This window comes from Taudactylus pleione, unplaced genomic scaffold (genome assembly GCF_031769625.1).
Source record: "Taudactylus pleione unplaced genomic scaffold, aTauple2 ptg000331l, whole genome shotgun sequence".
Lineage (NCBI taxonomy): Eukaryota > Metazoa > Chordata > Amphibia > Anura > Myobatrachidae > Taudactylus > Taudactylus pleione.
In genome coordinates, this window is record NW_028284732.1 from 158,344 (window position 1) to 178,051 (window position 19,708).

At 44.5% G+C, this 19,708-nt stretch overlaps 1 protein-coding gene and 1 pseudogene across 1 annotated transcript in view; one reads left to right on the forward strand and one right to left on the reverse strand.

The window, feature by feature from the left end:
- LOC148509118 (NXPE family member 1-like) overlaps positions 1–19,708 on the forward strand; it is a 163,579-nt gene that overhangs the window by 122,169 nt on the left and 21,702 nt on the right. The gene's annotated exons all lie outside the window — the stretch shown is intronic.
- Positions 18,632–18,750, reverse strand: LOC148509119 (5S ribosomal RNA; annotated as a pseudogene).

Here is a 19,708-nt window from a genome sequence, read left to right on the forward strand (position 1 = left end):
CCCCACTCCAACCAGAGTGCAGTATTCAACCATTGTTATATAAACAGCTTCTCTGCAAGTTTGAGAAATGCTCCTTCGAGCAAAATGAACTAACATTTTTGTGGTACATCATTTCGGGTTCCTGTCTTAGAATGGATCCAGAGAAGCTTGCTGCCATTGTAAACTTGCTGCCATTGTTCAGTCAGGTTGAAGGCTATAGAAAGCTTCCTGGGATTTAGCGATTTCTACTGCCAGTTCATCAGGAATAATTCGTCCATCGCAGCTCCCATCACTGGTCTTACCAAAAAGGGTCAAACTGTATGGCCACCTGAGGCAGAGGAAGCTTATGCCCATTTGAAGCAGTGCTTCCTTTCAGCACCCATTCTGAGGCAACCAAATTGCGATCTACCTTTTTTTTGGAGGTGGACGCTTCCATGGTTGGTGTGGAGGCAGTGCTGTCTCATAGGAATAAAGTAAACAAGTGGTATTCCTATCAGTTCTTTTCCTCAAAGTTATCTTGCCAGAGAGGAACAATGCTGTCGGAGATAAGGAATTGTTGTTTCTTCAGGAATGGTGATACTTGTTGAAGGGAGCTAATTTTCCACTCACAGTATATACCGATCATAAGAACTTGACGTATCTCAACATGGCCCATTGTTTAAATTACCGTCAGTCTAGATGGTCGCACTTTCGAGCATTCAGTTCTGCTGAGATGGAGGAATTAAAGGAGGACAAGCCCATTCTAAACCCTGCTTGCTTTGTGGCTGTTACCAACAAGGTCAAGACTCCACTGGTAAAAACATTCGTAGCACCTGAGTTCCAGTCCAAGTTGCTTCAGTGGATACATTCTTCATGTTTTAGTGGGCATGCAGGAGTCAATAGAACTCTGGAATTAATCCTCAGGGGGTATTGGTGGCCGACAGTCCATAAAGATGTTAAGGATTTCGTGGCAGCCTGTCATATTTGTGCTCAGCACAAGGTTCCTCCACACTCTCCATCAGGTCCTCTGTTGCCACTACCAGTGCCTAATTGTCCTTGGACTCACATTTCCATGGACTTCGTGATGGATCTACCTTCATGCCAAAGATCCAATACTATCCTAGTGGTGGTAGATAGATTCTCCATGGCTGCCCTCTTTGTTAGGGCTACCTTCAGCACCAAAGTTGGCGGAAGTGTTTATTGGTGAAATATTTAGGTTGCATGGGTTTCCTAAAGACATTGTTTTCGACCAAAAGGTTCAATTTACCTCTAGATTCTGTAGGTGCTTTGGCATCAATTTGAGATTCTCTTCGGCCTACCATCCCCAGAGTAATTGCCAGATGGAGTGAGTAAACCAAGATTTAGAGAAGTTTATTCAGATGTATATTTCTGTCAATCAAAATGACTAGGTTTCTCTGTTGCCTAAGGCCGAGTTTGCCCACAATAATCTGTACCATGAAGCATCGGGGCATTCTCCATTTTTTACTCAGTACAGACCGTACTGTTACCTGAGTTACCAGATCTTCAGTCAGTACCACTTCCAGCTGTGCATGGTACAGTGAATTGGTTTTGTAATATTTGTAAGGAGGTAAAGAGGAATTTGTGCAAAGCTTCTTCAAGGTATAAACATTTTGCAGACAGAAAGAGGAGGCAGGGTCCAGTGTTCCATCCTGGTGATAAAGTCTGGCTGTCAACCAAGCATCTGAGATTAAGAGCTCCAACCATGAAGTTTGCTCTTAGATACATCGGTCCGTTTTCAGATTCTTCAGGTGATCAATCCAGTGGCATACCATTTGAAATTACCTGGTACACTTAGGATACCCAATGTGTTTCATGTATCTCTTCTGAAACCCATGGTGCTTAATCGTTTCTTGACATCTCGAAGGAGTATGAGGTGAAACAGATCTTGGAGTCCAGACTTTCTAGGGGTTCTGTTCAGTTCCTGGTAGATTGGAAGGGGTATGGTCCTGAGGAATGTTGTTGGGTGAAGGCCTCATACATTCATGCACCTCAACTACTTTGGGAATTTCATCAGAAGTTTCCTGACAAACTATTTGTTGGGTGTTCGATCCCCACTCCTAGAGTCGGGGGTAATGTCACAGTGCGCCGGACACCCGGGGGTACTTACTGGGTCCAGCAACACTGGACTGACAGACAGCAGGCAGGGAGTCCTTGGCACCTACTGCCGACGCATCTGGCTCCCTCTGGTGGCTGTGACAGGCAGCTGCAGCTTTCCTAGGAGAGCGTGCGCCGACCTGTGTTAGATTTAAGGGGGCACGTTTGGCACGGGATTTCATCTCCCTATATGAGGGAGTCTCTGGCAGCACACAGGTGCAAGGGTATAGGCTCTATTATCTTACTCCAGCATTCCTGTGTTACTTGGCTTCTGACTCCTGACCTTGGCATTTGTTCTTGACCCCGATTTTGTCTGCTCCCTTAGTACTGTGTTTGATATCTGATTCTGACACTGACTAGCCTCCAGCGTGTTGACTACTCCTATATCTTCTCCACTCCTTCAAGAGTACACAAGCGCCTGTATAGGGGAACCTATTCTGAGGGCTGTGGCCTGTGTGTCAGACGCAGCCAAGTCCATACTTTCTTGTGAGGGTCCCTGGTGAATACAGCTGGCACATTAGACTCCACACCTCAGAAATAGGTCACACCAATCTCTAAATATGGGTTGCATCCACTATCCACCCGAGAGTTGTGACATTACTAAATGAAGTCGCTCCCTCCCACTGCTCTGCATCCACCTCTGCTTTGGACCATCCAGGGGTGGGTGGGGAGTTTGGGACTGGGTAGCCTTGCCTGGAGGGCCAATAGGAGTAGTGTCTGCCACCTCATCCCTGTGCTGCTCTCTTACTCTCACCCTGTGTGTCTGCCACCTCATCCCTGTGCTGCCCCCTTACCCCCACCCTGTTTGCCTTTTACCTCATCCTGTGTGCCTGCCACTTTACCACTGTGCTGCCCTCTTACACCCACCGTGTATGCCTGTCTCCTCATCCCTGTGATGCCTCCTTACCCTCACACCATGTGTCTGTCACCTCACCCTGTGCACCTCCAGCTCACCCCTTTTGCTGCTCCCTTACCTTCACCCTGTGTCTGCCTCCTTACCTTTGTGCTGCCCCTTTACCCTTATTCTGTGTTCATGCCCCCTCTCCCTGTGTGCATGCCACCTCACCCCTGTGCTGCACTTCTACCCTCTCCATTAGTGCTTGTACACTCACCCTGTATGCTGTTCCTTATGCCTGTGCAGCATTTACCCCTGTGCTGCCCTGTACCCTGTGTAGAGATGCATTAACTGTTATTTTATTGCTTGAGGTCAGGTAACTTGCTGGTGCCATATATATAAATGGTAGTATATGTCCCTCCACCTATATGATTGTCCAAATGCCTCACTGACATTGGCATGCTGGAGAGAAGTAACATGACCTACTTACTATATATCAGAGTCCCATAACTGCAAAGTAACTATAGATCTTATCATAAAATGGTTCTCCTGTTTTTTATTTCAACTTCTGCAGTAGTTATAACATGGAGCATAGGGTTTTGACCTTGTAAATGCTTGCATAATACATTTTAGTGAGTACAACATGTTTCTGAATTGATATATTTTGTATGTTTTTCTTGCAACATTTGTTATGTTGTCTAATCTGTAAATATGTATTTTATTCACACATTGGTTCCTTTTTATTTATTTTATATTTTTCATTTCACTGATCACTTTGCTAATATGCTTTTGGGATTATGACATCACAGTGCTGATACTATGAATTGGGGGGCACTACGGTGTGGCATATTATGTATTGGGGCCACTTTGTCACGCCTGAGGATTGGTTTGGACAGGAAAAGGTGTGGGGGCTGAAGGATAGATTGGAGGAGCGTAGATGAACTTGGGTGGCTTTAACTAGGACCTCTTCTTATATGGATATGAGGATATGGTAGTGAATGAGGTCAGAGGCGTCACTTACCTGGGTGACACCCGGTGTGGTAGATCGGCTGATTGGGGTCAAGTTCCATGAATGTGAAAAGGGGTGTGGCTTAATGGAAGGGGCGTGCCATTGCTCCGTGAAGCCTCACCCCCTTATGTGCCACCACCCCCCCATTTTTGGCACACTGTGCCTACCCAGCGCTCCAGCAGTTGAAGGGGAAGCGCACAGTCTCTCCCTTGCTTCTCTCCACGTTCTGGCTTCTCGGTGACACCATCCGACGGGGTGACACCAAAATAGCAGAGCAGCTCTGCTATTTTGGTGTCATCCGCATGGATGTTGTCACCCGGTGCAACCCGTCTGGACACTAACTAAAGAGTGGGTACCCTCACTACCAGAACGGTAGGGCCTACTGCCCTCACCATCAATAACGGCACATGCACAGTACTTACAGGGTAATCATACAGTGCCTCTGGACATGCTAGCCTGCATGCCTAGTTTCCCAGGTGTGAGACACTCAGCCACAAACAAACCCTGCTTATATTAGCCATTTTCAGCTGCAAGCCCTAATGAGCCTGTTACCAGGCTGAAAGGCCCAAGACCCGGGAGTATCCTGTGGATGGAGCCCTCGCTCTCCTCACATCCTCACCCCAAGGACCCATTCCGGCTTTTCTTCAAAGCTGACATTTCTAGTCTGTTTTTACAAACAGACTTCTCCTGGGGATCTTAAAACACATAGGATAGGAATCTGGGACACACATAGAAGCCATTCAGCACTTCTTCAGTTATTCTATCACATATCCCCCACCTTTGTTTCGACCTGTGGGGCGGAACAACTGCAGCCACCAAACAGTGAACGCGTGACAAAGTTTCTGCATTGGCCAGCTAGCTTCCTGGCATGTATTCTACCGAAAACTTAAAGTTTTTCAATGCCAAGAACCACCTCGTTATTCTCCGATAGATCTCTTTGTTCTCTGACATCCACTTCAAGGGGCATGGTGAGTGATCAGCCTGATTTTCCTTAACGCCAAATAGTACCTGAGAGTTTCTAATGCACATTTTTTGGCCAACACTTCCATCTCAACTGTAGCATAGTTTCTCTCATGTACACTTAATTTCCTGCTTAGGTAAAAACATGGTGTTCCTCACCGTCCTTGCTCTGGGACAGGACGGCCCCTATACCTACTTCTGATGCATCAGTTTGCACCACAAAGTCCCTGTCAAAATCAGGAGTCACCAGAACTGGTTGGGTACACAATGCTGTTTTTTACACCTGAAAAGCCTTCTCTGCTTCAGGACTCCACTCCACCATGACTTTCTGTTTGCCTTCAGTAAGGTCAGTTAGTGGGACTACAATGCTGGCAAAACTGGGTATAAACCTCCTATAATACCCAGTAATCCCTAAGAAGACTCTCATCTGCTTCTTATTCAGGGGTCTTGGCCAGTTTTGCATTGCCTCAATTTTATTAAGCTGTGGTTTTATCAAACCTCTGCCAATGGTGTATCCAAGATATTTCACCTCTTCTATCCCTAAACAACATTTTTTGGGGTTGGCTGTCAGACCTGCCGTATAGATGGAGTCCAACACTTTTGTACTCTGGGCAAGTGAGACTGCCAATCAGGACTATGAATAACAACATCATCTAGATAAGCAGCAGCATTCTGTCTATGGGGCCTTAGAATCCTATCCATCATTCTTTGAAAGGTAGCAGGTGCCCCATGTAACCCAAAGGGCAACATCTTGTATTGAAACAACGCTTTTGGTGCAGAAAAAGCTGTCTTTTCTTTGGCATTCTCAGTTAATGGCACTTGCCAATACCCTTTGGTTAAGTCAAGAGTGGTTAAATATCTGGCTGTTGCTAGCCTCTCAATTAGTTCATCCACCCTAGGCACAATGGGGCTTGACCACTCACTATGCGACTGTTCAATTACACCCAATTCTAACATTTTTCAATTTCTTTAGACACTAACTCCCTTTGGGCTTCTGGTAACCTAAAGGGCTTTAGGTTAACCTAAACCCCTGGGTCAGTGATTATGTCATGTTTAATGACCGTGGTTTTTCCTGGTATGTCAGAAAACAACACCCTATATCTGATAAGATATTCCTTAACTTCCCGCTGTTTAACTGCTGACAGGGTTTTTGCTACTGTCACTTCGGGAACGAAGGGCCCAGTGTTTACTGGAGGGGCTCAGATGGCTGACAGAGCTGCTCTATCCTTCCAGGGTTTTATAATATTTACATGGTATATCTGTTCTGGCTTTCTTTTCCCCAGCTGGTAAACTTTATAATTAACCTCCCCCACTCTTTCTAAAATTTCAAAGGGTCCTTGTCACTTAGCCAAGAATTTACTTTCTACTGTGGGAACCAACACTCTGTCCCCAGGAGCAAAGACGTGTAACCGAGCATTGCGGTTGTATACCCTCTGCTGTGCCTGTTGGGCCTGTTCCAAGTTCTCTCTCACTATCGGCACCACAGCAGCAATTCTTTCTTGCATTTGGGAAACATGCTCAATAACTGTTTTATACAGACTGGACTGCCCCTCCCATGTCTCTTTAGCAATGTCTAGTAACCCCCTTTGGTGTCTCCCATATAACAAATCGAAAGGTGAAAACCCGGTGGAGGATTGGGGAACCTCTGTTATGGCCAACAATAAATAAGGCAACAAGTAATCCCAATCTCTACCATCTTTGTCGACTACTTTTCTTAGCATATGTTTTAATGTCTTGTTAAACCTCTCCACTAACCCATCGGTTTGGGGGTGATAGACTGAAGTTCTTAACTGTACAATTTTAAACAGGCGGCATAACTCTCATGACTTTTGACTTAAATGGGATGCCTTGGTTAGTCAGTATTTCCTTAGATATTCCCAACCTGCTAAAGACATGGACTAACTCTCTAGCAATGGTCTCTGTAGACGTTTTGCGCAATGGTATCGCTTCCGGGTACCTGGTGGTGTAATCCATTATCACCAGAATATATTGATGGCCCCGGGCAGACTTCATTAAGGGTCCAACCAGATCCATAGCTATTATTTCAAATGGCACCTCAATAATGGGTAATGGGACTAGTGGACTTTTAAAATGTGGTCTCGGAGCATGATACTGACATTCAGAGCAGGATGCACAATAGTCAGACAGAACAAAAAATTAACTGCATACAAAACAATGAAATAAGTTTTGTGTGAGATACAGTAATGCAAAACAATATGTCTAGTGACAGTGTAAGCATAATATACTGTATAAGAGTATATATCCAATGGAGTGATAAAAACATTATTAACGAAAATATCTAAAAGTGACTTGTTAATAAATGTAAAAACATCAGAAAGACATCAATAAATACTTGTAACTAAAATCACTATAAGAAATATCCATGGATTTGTATAAACTAATCTTAACTAACAAAATAGTGTATGAAAAGACAATGTGGTGCATTAACACCCTCTAGTGTTAAAACAAGGAAAGTACAATACATTTTTAAACACCTATGTGAAAAAACAGGTAGGCTTAAACAAGGAAAGCAGCAATCCTGCACCTGCAATAGCAACAATAGCTAACATCATAAAATTTACTAGTACAATATGGACAAACAATCTTGATAAATTGGAAAATCAATATATATAACTATGAAACCAAACACATATTAATGTGCATGTAGAGAATATACTCCTATTAAGGATATAATAACATCCAGCCTACAAAAAACTACTCAAGCCCATAGATTAATTTAGCCCTTGGGGAGATAGAGTGTCCAGACGGTGAATCCATCTAGCCTCAAGTTGTAAAAGAGTCTTAGCTCTGTCACCTCCCCTTGCTGAAATTGGAACATGATCAATGATCTTATCTTTCAAAGTTGCCAGTGTATGCCTACACTGTAAGAAGTGTCGGGCCACTGGCTGTTCGCCCGCTCCTATCTGTAAGGTGGACATAATCGCAGATCTATGTTGCACCATGCGGGTCTTAAACTGACATTCAGTCTTGCCAATGTAGTATAAACCGCATGGACAAAGGATGACATACACAACAATGGTGGATGTGCAGGTGAGGGACCACTTCAGAGGGAACTTTTTCCCAGAATGGGAATGTGTTATATAATCCCCAGTACTCATGTAAAAGCATGTCGTGCAGCCTAAGCATTTAAAACACCCCTTCTTCTGACTTAGGGCCTGATTCAGAGCCGGACGCTATTTGCGCTCGCTCGTCCAGAAAAAGGGGCTGGCTATTTAAATTGACCGTTCGCTCTTTTTTTTGTAAAAAACGCCCCCTGGCCGTTCGCATCCTACGTCATCTTCGCTATTTATTTGATTAATTGAGTACATCGAAAGGCGTCTGAACTGCTCACAGTGCTTGTGGTTGGATTTTCTTACCGCAATCATTCGAACAGTTCAGGCTAAGAAACAACCAAGTGACGTGGTCGATGACGCTGCTTTGTTAATTATGCACACCCTTAAAACGCCCGTTTTGACCGTTTGGCACGCCTGCGTTCGGATCAACACTCCCTGTTTTCAAGCACCTTCCCCTGTTACCACCCACAAGCCTCATTCTGTCACTCAAATTAGCAGGCATTCGCTATTTTGTGAGCACATGAATTTTGACCGCACTGACTGGTTCGCGCATGCGTATTACGGGCCGTACGCATGCGCAGTTGTGCTAACATCGCTCGGAGCGAACGAGTGGCCGCTTATGAGCGGCTCTGAATCAGGCCCTTAGAAAGGTGTTAGCAGATGGTGTCCCTTTGTCAAAACCTGTAATGTCTGTATGAACAACACGATCCTTGATGTTTCTGCCTCTGCTGTAACTAGGCATAATCTCTGTTTCTCTAAAACAACTCAAATAAGTATCAGATTTAATAATATGCCAGTATTCTCGGGCTTTCTTCTTCGTGACCTTGCTACTGGTGGTAAATTCATTAACCCAGGGGATTTTCTTCTTTTTAAGCTTGCAAGTAATTTTGTTGGTTAATAATTGCTCCCTTGTATGTGTTAAAGCTGTCTTTTTAACTATCATAACTTATCGGATAACTTATCGGATAACCCCTTTCTGTAAATTTGTCAACCATTAGTTCTAATTGTTTGTGGGTTTCTTCCATGTTGGTATTGCTTCTACACACCCGCAAAAATTGCGAGTAAGGTAAACCCCTAATGGTTGGTGCTGGATGAAAGCTGGAAAAGTGTAGTAAAGTGATGCGGTCTGTAGGTTTTGAATACAGTGAAGTCACTACTTCATTGTCCACAACACTAATGGAAATATCAAGAAAACAAACTCGTCTTGGGTCGTATGTTAAGGTAAATTTAACTGGACTTTCTGATGCATTTTGATCATCGACTAATTTAATCAACTCCTGTATATCTCCCTGCCAGAATACCAACAGATCATCGATATAGTGGAAATAAAGAGAGATAGATTTAGTAATGTTTGCATGTTTGTAGAATAGGCACCTTTCTACCTCCTACATAAAAGCATTGGCGAAGGATGGTGCCATATATATATATATATATATATATATATATTGTGACAAGGACAGCATGCTTTCACATGAAGTTAATGTGGAGCAGCAGATTTGTGTAGAGATGGAGCAATAAACAGCATTATAATGAGATGCAGTCCAGGTTTTCCTGGGATCACTTGTAAGCCCTAAGCTAGGCTAATTTGCAGAACCTGGTATCTGTCTTTAAAGTTGTGTCAGTGCAAGTTCAAAATGATCTTGATGGTGATTTAGTCGCCCAGGTTATAGGCCCGGGGGGGAGACTAGTGTTAGGGATCCTGGACCTGAGGGTCCACTAAAAGAACTGTGTTGCTGTTTGGAAGATTCTGTGTGCTTACAGGGGTGTAGGGAGGGCAGTTCCAGTGGAGCTCAAGGCAGTGACGGGACTAGCAGCGTCACTGCCTATATATATATATATATTGTGATAGGATTGCTGGTAAAGTGGTTTGTGGCAGGTACATTTGTCCCAGATTCCTGTCTTTTGTGTTTTGAACCCCCAGGAGAAAGTCTGCAGTGTAGCAGGCTTGAGTTTCGGCTTTTTGAAAAGCCGGTTTGGGACCTGGGGGTTGTGGGTGAGAGGAGAGGGAGGGCTCCACCCACGGCCTCTCCAGGTTTTGGTTCTCGCAGCCTGGTAACAGGCTTGTTAGTTTTTCACCTGAGAGTGGCCAATATAAGCCTAGTGTGTTTAGAGCTGATTGTCTCACCTGGGAGAGCAGATAGGGAGTTTGCTCAGAGACACTTGGATACCTAACTGTGAGTGTTGTGCTGTGCTTTTGTTGCTGGCGAGGGCATTAGGCCCTGCCAGGTTCTGGAAGTGAGGGAACTACCTGTGAAGTTAGTGCCCCGACAGGGCTAGGATTTATATTTATGCTTTCTTTATGTTTCTGACATTGTACAATAAAGACTGGCGCCGACCAGCTTGTACTTGCATCCAGACTGGTGTGCTGCTTCCCTGCTGCTGTGTGTGTGTGTAAGGAAGGAGTCCTCTACCCAGGAGAGGGACCCCCTAACCTAACTGTATCACAGTATGGTGGAGAATGCAGGCACCCACACACACTGAAGTTGCAGCAAGAGGAAAACTTTCCGTTTAAAAATTAAAGGGACAGACACCCTATTTGTGAGTGTGGAAATAACGCTGTGTCCTTGGAGTCCCATAGAGGAGGCGTCAGCCCATGCTCAGAGAGGCAAGGTTCAGCTTCCAACCTACACCCCAGGACAAAATGGAGGACATTATTAAAGCCCTGCTCCAAGCTACAGCAGCTCAGCAGGAATCTACCAAGGCTCTGCAGGAATCCACCAGGGTGCAAATGTCGGCCTTGGAGACAGCCCATGGGCAACAACAGGTTGCCATCGAGGAAACCCGCCGGGCCTTAGCGGAAAACAGCCAGGCCATAAAAATGGTACAGCACCTGATCGCCCAGTCAAGAGATGTTGGTACTGGTCCTCCCACCCACCACTCACTCCGTACGAGCCAGTCACTTCCTCCAGAAGATGACTTCGGGCGATGATGTGGAGGCCTATCTCACCGCATTTGAAAGAACGTCCGAAAGGGAGAGTTGGCCCAAGGAGCAGTGGGCCAGTCTGGTGGCACCTTTTTTGTCTGGGGAGCCACAAAAGGTTTATTTTGACTTATGCCTGGCTGATGCCAAGGACTATAAAAAACTAAAACAGGAGATCCTAACTCGCTTGGGAGTCACCACCTTTGTTCGTGCCCAACGGGTCCACCGCTGGGAGTTCCATATGGACAAGCCTCCACATTCACAGATGCATGACCTCCTCCATCTGTCCTCAAAATGGCTGCAGCCCGAGATGCTGATGGGACCACAGATCGTGGAGAGGGTCGTGATGGACCGGTACCTGCGATCATTACTTGCGACTCTGCGCAAGTGGGTGAGCCATGCAGACCCTAAGTCCGCGGACCAGTTTGTCAAGCTGGTGGAGAGGTATGTGGCGGCTGAGGAGCTGATGAGTATGCCCCACCGAGCCCCGATAGCGCACCGGCGAACTCCCACAGACACTGGTAAGACTGTTCAAGGGGAGAAGGGTGCTGGGAGGTGGAATGTACCTAAGACTGAGGGTGTAGAACCTGGAGACAGGCCTGCCAGGCCAGGAAGGTTCTTGCCCCGTAAATAACTAGACATTAATATGACTCAGTGTTTCCGATGTGGTGGCTTCGGCTATATTGCCGCTAATTGTGCACTTACAACTGAACCTATGCAATGTGATACTGCTCATATCTACCGCAGGGGGTCTTTCTTTGCACAGATAGCCTATACGGCTGACCGGCAGGCTGTGACTGATAAGCACATGTGTGTACTCACTGTAGATGGCAACCGAGTGGAGGCACTGTTAGACTCTGGTAGCTTGGTGACACTTATAAAAGCTGAGCTGGTGAACCCCTTGCGGCGTGAGGGGAAAACTGTTGGTGTGACCTGCATACATGGGGATACTCGATAATATGTTACTGCCGAGGTGAACATCAAGACACCATGTGGTTCTGCTATAGTTTCTGTAGGTTTGGTACATGGTTTGATGTATGATGCAATATTGGGGAGAGACTTTGCTCACTTCTGGAAGTTGTGGGAAAGCTGTTTTGTTCCAGAGGTGAACAACCCCGATCCATTTGAGAAGGTTGTCGATGTAGTGGAGGAGGGAGTTTCTTCTGAGTCAGAGTTATTCCCTTTTTCTACTATGATTGGCGAACTAGAGAATGCGGAGCGTGACGGTGGCCCGCCAACTGATGTGCCTCCCATTGAGGTGGGAAGTGTTGTTGGGCCAGGTGATCATCTGCCTGATTTAGAGGTCAGAAGAGAGGTCTTTGCCATCGAGCAGTTGAATGACCCTACTTTGGTAAAAGCCAGGGAGAATGTAAAAGTAGTTGATGGTAAAGCCGTAGACCCTGAAAGTTGTTTGTCCTATCCCCACATGGCAATGTGGCAGGATTTGTTATATCAGGTGACTAAGAAGGGGGAAGATGTTGTGGAACAACTAATAGTTCCCAAAGCCTACCGAAGAACAGTGTTGGATCTGGCCCATGGTCATATAACGGCAGGCCATCTAGGGGTAGAGAAAACCACTGAGCGAATAATTCAGAGGTTTTTCTGGCCCGGGCTTCATAAAGAGGTATCTGAGTTTTGCGCATCCTGCCCTGAGTGTCAGTATCATGCTCCCAGGTCACATTTTAAGGGTCCACTAGTTCCATTGCCTATCATAGAGGTGCTGTTTGAAAGAATAGCGATGGATTTGGTTGGACCCTTAATGAAGTCTGCCAGGGGACACCAGTATATTCTGGTCATAATGGATTACGCTACCAGGTACCCGGAAGCGATCCCGTTGCGCAATATGTCAACCAAGACCATTGCCAGAGAGCTAGTTCATGTCTTTAGCAGGCTGGGTATACCTAAGGAGATACTAACTGACCAGGTTATACCGTTTATGTCCAAAGTCATGAAAGAGTTATGCCGCCTGTTCAAAATCGAACAGTTAAGAACTACGGTTTATCACCCCCAAACCGAAGGGCTGGTCGAGAGGTTTAACAAGACGTTAAAACACATGCTTAGGAAAGTGGTCGACAAGGATGGTAGGGATTGGGACTACTTATTGCCGTATTTATTGTTGGCCATAAGAGAAGTTCCCCAGTCCTCCACTGGGTTTTCACCCTTCGACTTGTTGTATGGGAGACACCCAAGGGGATTACTAGACATTGCCAAAGAGACATGGGAGGGGCAGTCTAGTCCTTACAAAACGGTGATTGAGTATGTTTCTCAAATGCAGGAGAGAATTGCTGTGGTAGTGCCGATAGTGAGAGAGCACCTGGAACAGGCTCAACAGGCACAGCAGAGGGTATACAACCGCAATGCTCGGTTACGCAGCTTTGCTCCTGGGGACAGAGTGTTAGTATTGGTTCCCACTGTGGAAAATAAACTTTTGGCTAAATGGCAAGGGCCCTTTGAAATCTTAGAAAGAGTGGGGCAGGTCAATTACAAAGTTTGCCAGCCGGGGAAAAGAAAGCCAGAACAGATATACCATATAAATCTGTTAAAGCCCTGGAAAGATAGAACGGTACTGTCGGCCGTCCGAGACCCTCCAGTAAGTCCAGGGCCCTTAGTTTCCGAAGTGACAGTGGCAAAAACCCTGTCGGCAATTCAACAACAAGAGGTCAAGGAGTTTCTGATTAGAAATAGGGTGCTGTTCTCTGACGTACCTGGGAAAACCTCAGTCATTAAACATGACATCATCACTGACCCAGGGGTTAAAGTTAATCTAAAGCCCTATAGGTTACCAGAAGCACAAAGAGAATCGGTGTCGAAAGAAATTAAAAATATGCTAGAGTTAGGAGTTATTGGAGAATCACATAGTGAATGGTCAAGTCCCATTGTGTTGATTCCAAAGCCCGATGGGAGTGTGCGTTTCTGCAATGACTTCCGAAAGTTGAACAGTGTTTCAAAATTCGATGCCTACCCAATGCCAAGAGTGGATGAACTGATTAAGAGACTAGGGACGGCAAGGTATTTAACCACTCTTGACCTAACCAAAGGGTATTGGCAAGTACCGTTAACCGAGAGCGCCAAACAAAAGACAGCTTTTTCAGCACCAGAGGGCTTGTTTCAGTAGAAGATGTTGCCCTTCGGGCTAAATGGGGCACCTGCTACCTTCCAAAGAATGATGGACAGGATTCTAAGGCCCCATAGACGGTATGCGGCTGCTTATCTGGATGACGTGGTCGTTCATAGTCCTGATTGGCAGTCTCACTTACCCAGGGTACAAGCAGTGTTGGACTCCATCTATAAGGCAGGTTTGACAGCCAACCCAAAAAAGTGTTCTCTAGTCATGGAGGAAGTAAAATATCTGGGATACACCATTGGCAGAGGCCTGATAAAGCCTCAGCTCAAAAAAGTTGATGACATACAAAACTGGCCACGGCCTCTGAATAAGAAGCAGGTGAGAGCCTTCTTGGGAATTATGGGGTACTACAGGAGGTTTATACCCAACTTTTCCACCATGGCAGTCCCACTGACTGACCTGACCAAAGGCAAACAAAAAGTCATGGTAGAATGGAGTCCGGAGGCAGAGAAAGCTTTTCAGGAGTTGAAAGTAGCATTGTGTTCCCAACCAGTCCTGATGACTCCTAATTTTGAAAAGGAATTCATAGTACAAACCGATGCATCAGAAGTAGGTATAGGTGTGGTCCTGTCCCAGAACAAGGAGGGTGAGGAACACCCTATTTTCTATCTTAGCAGAAAGTTGAATGTACATGAGAGAAACTATGCCACAGTGGAGAAGGAGGCGTTGGCCATAAAGTGGGCGTTAGAGGCTCTCAGGTACTACTTGGTCGGAAGAAAGTTCAAATTGATCACTGACCATGCCCCTCTGAAGTGGATGTCTGAAAATAAGGACAGTAATGCGAGAATTACAAGATGGTTCTTGGCGTTACAAACTTTTAAATTTTCAGTGGAACACAGGCCAGGAAGCCAGCTGGCCAATGCTGACGCGTTGTCACGTGTTCATTGTTTGGGGGCTTCAGTTGTTCCGCCCCACAGGTCGAAACAAAGGGGGGGGGATATGTGATAAGATCACTGGTAAAGTGGTTTGTGGCAGGTACATTTGTCCCAGATTCCTGTCTTTTGTGTTTTAAACCCCCTGGAGAAAGTCTATAGCAGGCTTGAGTTTCGGCTTTTTGAAAAGCTGGTTTGGGACCTGGGGGTTGTGGGTGAGAGGAGAGGGAGGGCACCACCCACGGCCACTCCAGGTTTTGATTCTCGCAGCCTGGTAACAGGCTTGTTAGTTTTTCACCTGAGAGTGGCCAATATAGGCCTAGTGTGTTTAGGGCTGATTGTCTCACCTGGGAGAGCAGATAGGGAGTTTGCTCAGAGACACTTGGATACCTAACTGTGAGTGTTGTGCTGTGCTTTTGTTGCTGGCAAGGGCATTAGGCCCTGCCAGGTTCTGGTAGTGAGGGAACTTACTGTGAAGTTAGTGCCCCGACAGGGCTAGGATTTATATTTATGCTTTCTTTATGTTTCTGACTTTGTACAATAAAGACTGGTGCCGACCAGCTTGTACTTGCATCCAGACTGGTGTGCTGCTTCCCTGCTGCTGTGTGTGTGTGTAAGGAAGGAGTCCTCTACCCAGGAGAGGGACCCCCTAACCTAACTGTGTCACATTATATATATATATATATATATATATATATATTATAAATATATATATATATATATATATTATATATATACACATATATACATAACCCCCCTTCAGTGTGCGGTGTGGTACATAGATGCATTTGGATTGATACACCTCCTATTGCCTCAGGCTAGATCTCCAGGGTGTGGGCAATACCTGAGAAGGGGGTCCCTGCCCATGCAGTCACACATATAGATACATGTATAGATATACACATGCAACAAAAGTTCTTTTGAATAACTTGAGTGCCAGACCTTCTCTTATAAAAATATACCACTTTTTTCTCTCCTCCTGCACATGACTTGCCATGTCAGATGGTATGTGACAATCTTATGGATTTGGTTACATTACATCACACTCTTCTTCACCAGCACAGTCTTAAAGCACAGTCACAGTGAATGCTTTGCATTTTGCACACACAGGTCCACCTGGCCCTTTGCTGGCTGCTGCCTGTAGTTCTCCAGCTCATACGTTCAGGTCCACCTAGCCCTATGCTGGCCAGTGCCTGTAGTTCTCCACTTCATTCGTGCAGGTCCACCTGGCCCTTTGCTGGCTGGTGCCTGTAGTTCTCCACTTCATACATGCAAGTACACCTGGCCCTATACTGGCTGGTGCCTGTAATCCTCTCACCTAACTTCTTTTGCACTCTGCTTCTTCTTTGTCTCTTCTTAGACAATATACAGAGTGTCTCATACCCAGTCTGCCTCTCTCTGCTCCCCTTCTCTTTCACATGGGACAGCAATATACAGACTTTTCTATTTCAGCTATCACACTCTCAGTTGCTGCCCATCCCTATCCTACAGGAATGGCTCCTATAGCCACACTGCTACCACAGTGACCCCCCTTTAATGGCTGCTGGGGGGCTTTTATGCATAAGGTACTCTTCTTGTCCCTTAACAATAAAGCATCCGGGAAATTCATCTTCCCCATCTCTCAATCACATATACTGACATATCTTACCCCTCTCATGGGTGCTGAATACTTCACTGGGCTGCTCACGCTGCAGGCTTCCAGCTCTTTCTCTGTGGTCTCTCACAGACTATCTCAGTGGTCTCACTCCAGACCTCTCCTTTGGCGTTAGATGAGCATCGTGGCAGCCACTAAGGCCCCGCCAATGTCCCCCTGCCAGGGGGGCACGAGGGCTGCATTTCTGCTTCCAGCTCTGACTCTTCCCAAAGATGTCTGCTCTCTCCCAAATTCTTCTTCTCAATTCCTTTGTTCTTCCTCCCCCCTCCTTTCTCTTATCTGCTAGCTACACACCCAGTCTTCCCACCCCTGCGTATCTATCTCTCCAGCCCCTCCTCAGGAATGCAATATCTACAACTGGAAGCAAGCTTTAACACTGAGAGGGGTGTATTTACAAATATCATTCCCTAGGGTGTGTTACATACAGTGTATACATATATATATATATATATATATATATATGTGATGACTATGGCGCCAACCAACAACAGTAAATAAATATAAAACTGAATAATTCAGACTGTAGTGAACAAATATGGTGAAACGAATATATATATATATATATATATATATATATAAAAGGACGCACTACCTAAAGGTGTCAGCTGAATACGAGTGGGGAGGATTGGGGCAAATCCCAAACAATAAATGTGGAAATAACGAATGATACAGCGACAGGCGTCACTCAGAAAGTGCACAGTGCAATAAACATATAAAAAATGTAATAAAAAATTCATAAGGACATACTAACATGAATACATATAATAACACAAAATTACAAGATAAATGGGCAAGGATTACATAATGGCTTGAAAAAGCATATCGACAAATCTCAACACCACAGTGTTGGAATAAAGTGCAAATGCATAATGGTATATATTGCACAAGCCCAATAATATATACTAAAAAACAGATGAACTGAGAATATGGTTTTAAAAACAGCAATGAGTTCAAAGATGCTTATCTTAATGGATTAAAGGCAAGAGTGCAGCTTCCCCAACGTGTTTCATCCAATGGGACTTTTTCAAGGGATATTAGCTAGCAGGCATGAGTCCATACTTATACCAAGCTTAAACAGAACCAATTAGTCATCCTCATTACAATTCGTGACCTCATATCCGGTCTATCGGAGTGATTTAACAAAGGAGACTTTCAAAACGCTCCTATAAATAAAATTAATTATTTATAACGTGAATGGAATTCCAGTAATGTCCATATCTTTTTAATATAATGTAAAACTTAGCGTAATACTAAGCGGTACTTCCGCCCAAAGATTCCAAATCTCCACCCTCAATGGCAACATCCGCCCTCTTCTGGGTCTGGACGGAGGCAGATGGTTATAGGATCGGCGTCTACATAACTTCCGCCCTCACTTCAGGCTCCACGTGGCATCCGTCCTTCAGTATCCGGTGATGGCATCACAGGTGTCCACGTGTCTTCCGCCCTGATTCCAACATTCATCATCTCGCGAGCATCCGCCCATAGATGACGTCATCGACATCCTACTCATATTTAGCGCTTCTTGCTCCTATCATATTCCGGGAATAGGCACTGCCATTAGTCTGCGGAAGCAGAAAAACTCAGTAATATTTGGAAACTTAAGAGCGCCATTTTGAGACAGGGTAATTCTGCCCAAAGTGTTAACATTAATAGACACATCACTTGAATAGGCATAAAATAATGGTAATGGTATATGACAATGAGCCGAGATATAGCAGCATAGTTTTTAAAAACACAACTTCGAGTTCCAAATGGCAAGTGAAAAGGTGAAGTATTAATAAAAGATATGATATAAAATATGATGAAAATATCGACGAGGCACAACTGGTTAAGAAAAATATATAGTAATAAATTAATAAATAGGTAAAAATATATAAAAACATAAGAAAGCACTGGCTAATATATATAGTAGTAGGCAAGCAAGAGTCTTCATAAAAATCATCTTAAAGGATGAATTATTTCTGAATAAATAAATGAGTTGATTAATTATTTAGAAGCAGAGGAGGGGGTTGGTTGATAAAGTTCATGAGTAGCCATGGAACAAGGGTAGAGAGTTAAAGCCATTCAGAGACCCAGTGGCTATCTCGCACCCTGTTGTAAGTATGTATGAACACTACAACACCTGGTATTCCCAGGAGGTCTCCCATCCCAGTACTGGCCAGGCCCATACATGCTTAGCTTCCAAGATCAGACAAGATTGGGCATATACACAATGGTCTGGTTGTAGGTTCCTTTTGACATACACAACTACCGCCTTGTCTCTTACAAGAATGGGGCGATCTCGTAACTCTCATTAAATCTTTGTGGAGCCATGGTATTTAGCTCGAAAATCCAGAACATTTCTCTTCTTGATAATTTGTTCCCTAGATCACCGCCCTCTCTCTCCTAATTTAACATGCTCTATTGCTTTAAAGGTTAGGTCCTCTGGGTTGGAATCATGGTAGACAGAAATATGTTTAGACACCGCATGTCCCTCGACCTTATTTTTGATATTGCGGACACGTTCTTGAATTCTCAACTTTAACGGTCTCTTAGTTTTCCCCACGTATTTTAAACCACATTTACACTCCAAAAGGTAAATGGTCGAAGTGGTATTGCAGTTCATATAGTTCTTAATTTTGAATTCCTTTGAACCATCAAAGTTGTGAAATATTTTCCTTCGTGGATGGATATATTTACAGACATTGCAATGTCCACACTTATAGCAACCTAAATACTTGGGGAGGATTTCGTTGATGTTGGATGTCCCACTCTTAATCATACTTGGTGCTAAAATGTCTTTTAGGTTTTTATTTTTCTTATAAAATATCTCAGGCCTAGAGGGGAGGATCTCTTTTAGGACTGGGTCCATAAGCAAAATATGCCAGTGTTTCTGTAAAGAACTCCTGATTTTAATCTCGTGTCCATTATAGGTGGTTACAAAAGGCACACAGTTTTTCTTTCCCCGGTCTTTATTATTGTATTCTAACAAGTCATCCCTTGGCAAGTCTTTAATTTTCTCTGCTGCCTGTGATAATAGTTTGTTAGGATAACCTTTGCTTAAAAATCTCTCAGTATAAACTTGAATCTGTTCCTCACAATCTTGTTATTTTATGCCTATTCAAGTGGTGTGTCTATTAATGTTAAAACTTTGGGCAGAATTACCCTGTCTCAAAATGGCGCTCTTAAGTTTCCAAATATTACTGAG